Source organism: Mizuhopecten yessoensis, unplaced genomic scaffold, assembly GCF_002113885.1.
Source record: "Mizuhopecten yessoensis strain PY_sf001 unplaced genomic scaffold, ASM211388v2 scaffold11133, whole genome shotgun sequence".
Taxonomy (NCBI): Eukaryota; Metazoa; Mollusca; class Bivalvia; order Pectinida; family Pectinidae; genus Mizuhopecten; species Mizuhopecten yessoensis.
Genome location: NW_018408896.1, coordinates 1761499 through 1769850, shown reverse-complemented (window position 1 = coordinate 1769850; position 8352 = coordinate 1761499). Strand labels below are relative to the sequence as shown.

Sequence of the window (8352 nt, the reverse complement as noted above, 5' to 3'; positions counted from 1 at the left end):
ATTTTATACAGGAATTACCTTTGTACATGGTACAAAGTAAAACATTTTATACAGGAACTACCTTTGTACATGGTACAAAGTAAAATATTTTATACAGGAACTACCTTTGTATATGGTACAAAGTAAAACATTTTATAGGAGAGGAAATAGGTGATGTGAAACAAAGGATCGTTGTATAATGAATAGAACTTAGTCAAATCTTTTAGATTGGATAATGAAGTTTTGTACAAACTGGCCACTAATATTCGAAAATATAGATGAGGAAGACGAGCTAGATGACATGGGACCAGGATTCAGTTCTATAAGTCCAAAGCACGACGTAGAGATATAGACAATTTATCAGTAGCGGACATGATAGAAGAGGAGATGAATTTAGCACTTATGTAGTGAATGTCAGGTTTGTATTTGAAACTTTTGACGCTAAGATGGACGAAAGAATACCTATCGTTACAGAACTGGATACTTGAAGAGGGAGTAGAAGCAATTGATTGAATGGTAGAAAAGGTCTTTAACTCAATGTCACCTGACAAACACCAGCTGATCAATGCATAATGTATAGATATAAAAGTAAGTTATTCTGCTTAAAAGGATGCGCAGTGGTAACATGAGCTGCTATGGAACCACTCTCTGAGTGATGTACTAATAAAATGTAAATATAAGACTAAACGCATGTAACAAAAGTAAGAGTAATGCAATACATAACATGTCGGGAACGGTCACGTAAAGGGCGAGATTTGCAGACTGTATATAGTTATTGAAGACACGAATTCGAACACGATAGAGAGAAACATCAATAGGCATTATGTAATGCCAGACTGGGCAAGGAGGTAAGCGAGTGCTCGGGAAGGTGTCGTGATCATGATAATAGAAGTAGTCAGAGGCACACTGGGCAACAGGGGAGGTTCATCAGAACAAGATTTGGAGAGAGGGGGGAAAGACCAGGTAATTGTTAATATTTTGTGATCGGTACTGGAACTGAAAATACAAATAGTAACGTGCACACACACACGTTCATACATGCTCGCGTAAGCGATCACAATTTAACTTACACAATGCTAAGGCACAAATCAAAGTAACGTGAACATTATCACTAGGCCTACATTATCTAGAAGAGTAATTCCATTGGTAAAATGTACAAAATAGACTCATAGTGATGAGAATGATAGTTGCACACTTCGAGAGAAAACATGGGTACTACTACATACAAGATTCTATTAACCGGATTCCGGAGGATCCGGTATACAACTTGGGTATAGGTTGCAGTGTAGCAATACATAGCAATGTATAGCACACAGAATTTGTGTAATATCAAATTTTAAAAATAAGTAGTAATAATAATGCAAATAATAGTAGTGGTAATAACTTCAGCAAGTCGAGCAAGTTACATGCATATCATATATAAATTGTATCGACTGCTTTCACGATAAAAGTAATAGTGACATTCAAATAGGCAATCATTTTCTGGATGGGATTAGGAAAATAATATAGATTATGTGGTAATGTATTACTGTGTACCGTGTACAGTAGTAGTTCCTGTATACAATTAATTACTTTGTACCGTATACTGCAATAGTTCCTGTATACAATGTATTACTTTGTACCGTATACTGCAGTAGTTCCTGTATACAATGTATTACTCTGTACCATATACTGCAGTAGTTCCTGTATACAATGTTTTACTTTGTACCGTATACTGCAATAGTTCCTGTATACAATGTATTACTTTGTACCGTATACTGCAGTAGTTCCTGTATACAATGTATAACTTTGTAGCGTGTACAGTAGTAGTTCATGTACACAATGTATTACTTTGTACCGTATACTGCAATAGTTCCTGTATACAATGTATTACTTTGTACCGTATACTGCAGTAGTTCCTGTATACAATGTATTACTTTGTACCGTACCGTATACTGCAATAGTTCCTGTATACAAAGAAATCCTTTGTACCGTATACTGCAATAGTTCCTGTATACAATGAGTTACTTTGTACCGTGTTATAATGATCATATATAAGTGTCAGTTACAGTTAATTGTACCTTTGTTTATGAGAGTATATTCCCATATTTCCATTATATAACAAGCAATGAACCATGCTTTCTTATGTATTGCAATTATATTACGTCTATATTTTATGTGACACACTGTTCCGGGAGATATGTAAATTGTAAGATAATTTCATATGTAGACAATGGTGCTGGTTCAGTATAAATCTGCTTATATATTATAAAAAATTGAATAAAAACATTTGATGTATACTATACGTATTCGGCATAGTTCCCACGATACTTCACCAGACATCAATTCAATCGTATAATTTGTTATTGGTTTGTGTAATGCATATATGTAGAAACTTTTGACTTCAATTATTTTTACATTTTACCTACCTATAGTATATATATCATTACTTTACCTGGACGTGTCGTTACTACTGCCACATGAAAAATTAAAACTGGTGCACTAGTTAACAATTAATCCCAATTATTACAAATATTTCATCAAATTAGACTCTCCACTGAAACAGTTAATATTTCGCCTAGTAACCCATTGGAGAGCCTACTGCTCACCGGGGCGAGTCGACATTTGTACCTACATGTTTAGAATATATATCGTCGTATGTTAATTAAGCCGGTATACCATTTATAAATTTGATGTTCATGTAAACCCTAATTACAGCATTTTCAGCGTCAGATTCCCTTACTTGGTAAGCAGGACTGCTGTATGTATGGGTGATGCTGAGCCCCGGTTACAGCTATCAGTTATATGATTGACGATACCCTACGTACCTTACACATGGCTTTCTGTGATCGTCTGGGTGTCACCTGCACATTCCTCCGTCATAACGCCTGCTGATTAAAATGCAACAAAATATAATACACAATTACATGTATATATACACAGGTCACGTTGGCGAGGTTCACACACAGCTTGGTCAACTTAAATCTCCCACACAAACCTGTCCGTCAAATCTAACGGGATAAATGTCACATCAAAATGGTTCTTCTTATAATGAATAAACCATACATTGCATGATGAATTTCGGTCAAAATACAAAAATATCATAGTTCTAGATAAAGTTAAATTTATCTAAAATGAACGTAAAGATAACAATACTTGGTTTTTGTTTGTGACGTCACAATCCTGTGATATCTAATTGGCTGAGAGACATCAAAAGTGTAAAATCATAACTAAACAACAAACAATAAGAAATAGGTAGGTGTCCACCGGCCCACCCTACATACATGTGGCCTGGTAACGCCTAATGGTACTGGAGGTTCTACCACACAAATGATTCATAATCAATACTTCTGCATCGTCTCATTCTTATTTATCGTCGCCATTCAGAGAATTTATAAAAATATACATACAATTATTAGACAAAGAAGCGGTAAAAATGTGTACAAAAATGCTCCTCTACTATGCACGTGTTCATGGACGCACAAATACGTTTTTACAATTTTTGAAATATAAAGTATTACCCTATATCCTGATTTCATATTAACAGACAAAAAGAGGAAACTTTAATCACCAAGGAAGCAATCATGTGAGAGGACGATCAGGACAACTTTTCCACTGCTCCCAACAGTTGTTAGGGAAATAAGATATATAGGGGAAAATAAAAAAAGAACATTTCCCAAAATAGGATTCCACAAAGAGCTATGGCAGGTTGCTATGTCCATTTCCCCAAAGCTATGATCCGCCAACCGTACACTGTTATGACGCGTACTCAGGTTAGCTCTATCGGAATCCCGTGTCTAAGAATAGATTATTGTAAACAGACGAATTTAAGGCCATGGCTATTAATACTTGCGTTCATGATAAAGACTCAACAAAATGCGTATTTCGCGTTATGCTGTATAAAACACATTGCGCTCCTAACTTTGTGCTGCAGTCTTTCTGCATTTAAAACAAATGAGACTGTCCTAGACGATGAATTCTCCCGCATGTTCTGTAATATCTTTACGATAATAAGACTTCATTATTTTGCTTTGCCTTTTTTATTCTGACTCAACAATCCCCTTTATATTGTATTTCGGCATCGTTTGTTTGTGTTTAGATAATAAATAAAAATGCTAGAGCCGATTGGAGGGTAAAACAATTCATAAATATCATTTAAATGATGTTTCAACTATAAAGCGTATCTGTACTTTACACGCGTACAGGGATTTGTTGACATGATTCCATAGAGGATAAATTAATAGGTATGTTATAAAAATATCAATAAAAAGTTCCATTGATTTGAAAAACATTTATCACTCAATTAAGGAAAATGATCACATGCCTAAATATTTAAAAAAAAAAAATGTATCTGAATGTGGGTTCGAACCTACACCGTTCAATTTTTCTGGTCACAAGCTAACTGCTTTACACATAAGGCTACATCGGATATAGACAACATTGGAAATACAAACTGCTTTAACCAAAGAAATATCTGTTGCAATTTTGAAAACTTGATCAACCCAGTTTTTCATTATTTTGAGCACTTTCCCAAAGGAGGACCACTTTTCCGTGGTACGATTTGTTTTTGCATATTACATCACGGAATCAAAAAATGTATTCAAAAGTTGGTCCTCGGATGGGGAAGTGTTGAAAGTATTTATTTACGTCTGGGAAACCTCTTCACTTTCATGCATATAGTGAATATGGCTATATTTGCGTTATTATATTAATAATACCGAATATCTCAACAGTTCAAAAATTCATATTCGATTGGTTTTATATCTATTCCATGCATTTTCGCTACAAAGCATTATTTACTCATCAATATTTTTTTCCGTTTTCAAAAATTAAAAGCAACATAAACACTTCATGCAAGAGATTGGCCAAACTTACCTTATAAGAAAAACCCCATGACGATAGTTTGGGAGGCGTCCTTTTGTCATGTTTGAAGCGAGCAATGCTGTTTGACACGTGTGTTGGATTACATCTTATTGTCCCTCAGTAGAGATATTCCAGACACACAGAAAACGCCTACATGATCATTCGAATAATGTATAGCCAGCTAGTTTCCGAGTCTAATCCAAATATAGAATTCCATAAATCGGGGCCAGAAATGTGCTTCGAAAGAACTTCCGTTTCGTTGGACTATATAAATTCCGTTTTCGCTGTAATTTCAATGCACATTCTGTTCTATTTACAAATTTAACCTGATATGTATCGTATTCCCTGTCGTTTGATGTGAGACAAACAGGATTTGTTAAAAAAATCCGATGAATATGAATGTTTGTGTTTTTTAGTCTTCTTCCTCTTTATACGAGTGCCCGCCTTGCTACTGGTTCGGCAGATGTAAGTCTTCCCCGAAACGTGACCGACATCATTGTTCGATGACCGTGCGTCCAAAGAGGGTACAAGATATGGTCTCGTCACTGAGGATGGCAGGACACCCACACTAGAGGACGGGACACGGGGGAACAGTGAATGGCGGTTTATGGTGACAAAAACATAGTGAGTATTACACGGTCGGTCTGTGACGATACATCACGACGCTCTGTCGCCCGCGTGCCCTCTTGAGAGCCAGGTCATTGGTAAAGGATCGAGGTCTCTCAGGGGGGAAATATTACAACATGTTTTTCTTTCTCTCTCTTACGGGAACGTAGTGGAGATTATTTTCATTTATTAGCGTAGAGAAACGGGGGGATTCCCTAGTCAAGAAAATTGTATGACGTCACGTTTACAATGCAATGACGGCACGTCAAATTTAAACTAAACTCACGTCAACAATGCTTTGAACCCGCAACGTCAATATTGAATCATGTATACATAACAGGGCAAATAGGATAAGAGAAAAAGAATCATTCACCCCTTGAGGTGAGATAGGGAATATCAACCCTCGGGGAACGATTCTTAAGCCTTGTGCTTAGCAACCTAAACTTTTTCCTCTCAGGTTGAGATCCCCAAATCTCACCCCAAGGGGATGGACGATTCTCCTAACCTCAAACCACACGAAACACTCTGAGCACGATCATACGTTTTAGACTATGATCTATTTACTACTCGTGCATTCTGTAGATAATTCATGTAAATGATATTTCACCAATTATGTATCCCTATCATTGTGCAGTATAAACGAAGCCTAGAAGTTATCCCCGTTGTTTCCTGGGTAACCAATGTAGACGATTGTAGATCATCTATGTAGTCCTGTCATAGGTTAAACCTTGTCGTACAATGTAAAAGGTAATCGACACACCCGGTATACCTGTCGTCGCCAAATGTAAATGATAAAAGACTCATCCTGTATATCTGTCGTCGCCGCCCAATGCAAATGACAATCGGCACATCCGGTATACCTGTCGTCGCTCAATGTAAATGATAACTGAACCTCCCGGTATCTTTATCGTCGCCCAATATAAATAATAGTTGACATAACCGGTAACCCTGTCATCACCCAATATAAATGATAAAGAACCCACCCCAGTATCCCTGTCGTCGCCCAATATAAATGATAATGGACATACTCGGTATCCCTATCGTCGCCCAATATAAATGATAAAGAACCCACCCCAGTATCCCTGCCGTCACCCAATGTAAACGATAATGGACATACTCGGTACCCCTATCGTCGCCCAATATAAATGATAAAGAACCCACCCCAGTATCCCTGCCGTCACCCAATATAAATGATAATGGACATACTCGGTATCCCTATCGTCGCCCAATATAAATGATAAAGAACCCACCCCAGTATCCCTGCCGTCACCCAATGTAAACGATAATGGACATACTCGGTATCCCTATCGTCGCCCAATATAAATGATAAAGAACCCACCCCAGTATCCCTGCCGTCACCCAATGTAAACGATAATGGACATACTCTGTATCCCTATCGTCGCCGAATATAAATGATAAAGAACTCGCCAAGTGTCTCTGTCGTCGCTCCATTTAAACTATAAGGACCCAGTAGATTTCCCTGTCTTCGCCCCGTGTGTATAACTAATCACGGAGAACGAGTAGAATCGTGTATGTTAGCGTTCAATGGGAGACATTTATTGCCCAATATTGATGTAACGTGGTCTTCTGACTTTTAGCTTGTAACTGGTTACATTGCATTCCGGCATTGTCCTTTTGAAATGTCGTTTTAATGGAATGACGTTAATATAATCGATACATATGTTGTGCTCTATTTAGTAAAACAAATAACAACACGTTTAAAAAAGAAGCGAACACAAAAATTAAAAATCATCAGGTTGAAACAAGTATCTCAAACACTTATAATCAGTATTACATTTCTAATGGAAGCAGACCATATTTAAAAATTAATTGCTCATTATACGGAGAGAAGCGTTTGTGATATTATTTCTCAGACTGATTTTGATTATTTTATCAATGTTTGTAAATTTTGATGAAATAAAATCTCGAAACACTAAGCACCAGCGTAAAGGGTACGGTCAGATGTACCTGTTTTACTATACTTTAGATGATAAAACCTACGCAATCATAGGTCCCATAAAATATTCCTCATAAAAGAACATTGTGGGGAGTGTTTACATGTCGTAAAAACGCAGCGTGTCTCTGTAAAAAAATGAACATATTGATTCATTTGGGTGTAGACATTTACTACTACAACAAAGTAGTAAGGCGGTGACCTCAGATGTAAAACTTCCGTCCAACGTCAAACCTTCGCCCAATATTAAATTTAGCATTTTGCAAAAAATATGTAATATACCTCTCTAGCATGGGATGAACAATAAAACCGGAAGTGGGATATTTGTTCGCCGCAGTACTGTTACAATGTGTGAAACAGACCTGGCTAATTGATTTGTTGTGTTGTACCGCTGTCACAAAAATAAGCAACCTTTATGCATCACCTAAAGATGACAGCGCGGTTATACAAAAACCTGACTCTATTTTTTAAATCAGAAATCAGTCAGGGGAATCTGAATGGCGATTAAGATTTTCTCAACACACGCGTTTACAGTAAATCAAAACGCTCGACCAAAGCATGTTTTGACCGGCCCTTGATTTAACACAGTAGTAATGAAGTAGTGTTTCAAAGAAGAAGACGTCATAATCAGCGACGTAGAAAAATCTGCATCGTTTAAGATTCGGGTCACGCCCTTATTGCTATTACTAGAAATACTTATATATTTAGAAGCATGATGTCATTGTGTGAGGGACAGACTTGCTGAAAGCACAATGTCTTCATTATTCACGAAATCTAAATCAATACATCACTATTTTATTTAGAGAATAATAGAATAATTATTGGATTGCGATAACCCAATAATAATCATAGGTGATCAATATTTATAAAGTTAACCTTCAATATGCACCATATTCTTAAATTATGGACCCGCTAGGTATCCCTGTCGTCGATGATAGTAAATAGTAATGGACCTGCTAGGTATCCCTGTC

The 8352-nt window shown here is 36.8% G+C and overlaps 1 protein-coding gene across 3 annotated transcripts in view; it reads right to left on the bottom strand.

Moving 5' to 3' along the window:
- The window catches only part of LOC110466424 (glucans biosynthesis glucosyltransferase H-like), a 19211-nt gene extending 14303 nt beyond the window's left edge, over positions 1 to 4908 (bottom strand). For 2 of the 3 annotated variants that reach the window (XM_021522895.1, XM_021522894.1), the window contains exons 1-2: positions 4834 to 4908; positions 2787 to 2846 (exon numbers count right to left, since the gene is read on the bottom strand). The gene's annotated coding sequence lies outside the window, so the exon portion shown is untranslated. The other variant, XM_021522896.1, reaches the window with a different exon arrangement.
- Positions 4909 to 8352: the final 3444 nt, after the last annotated feature.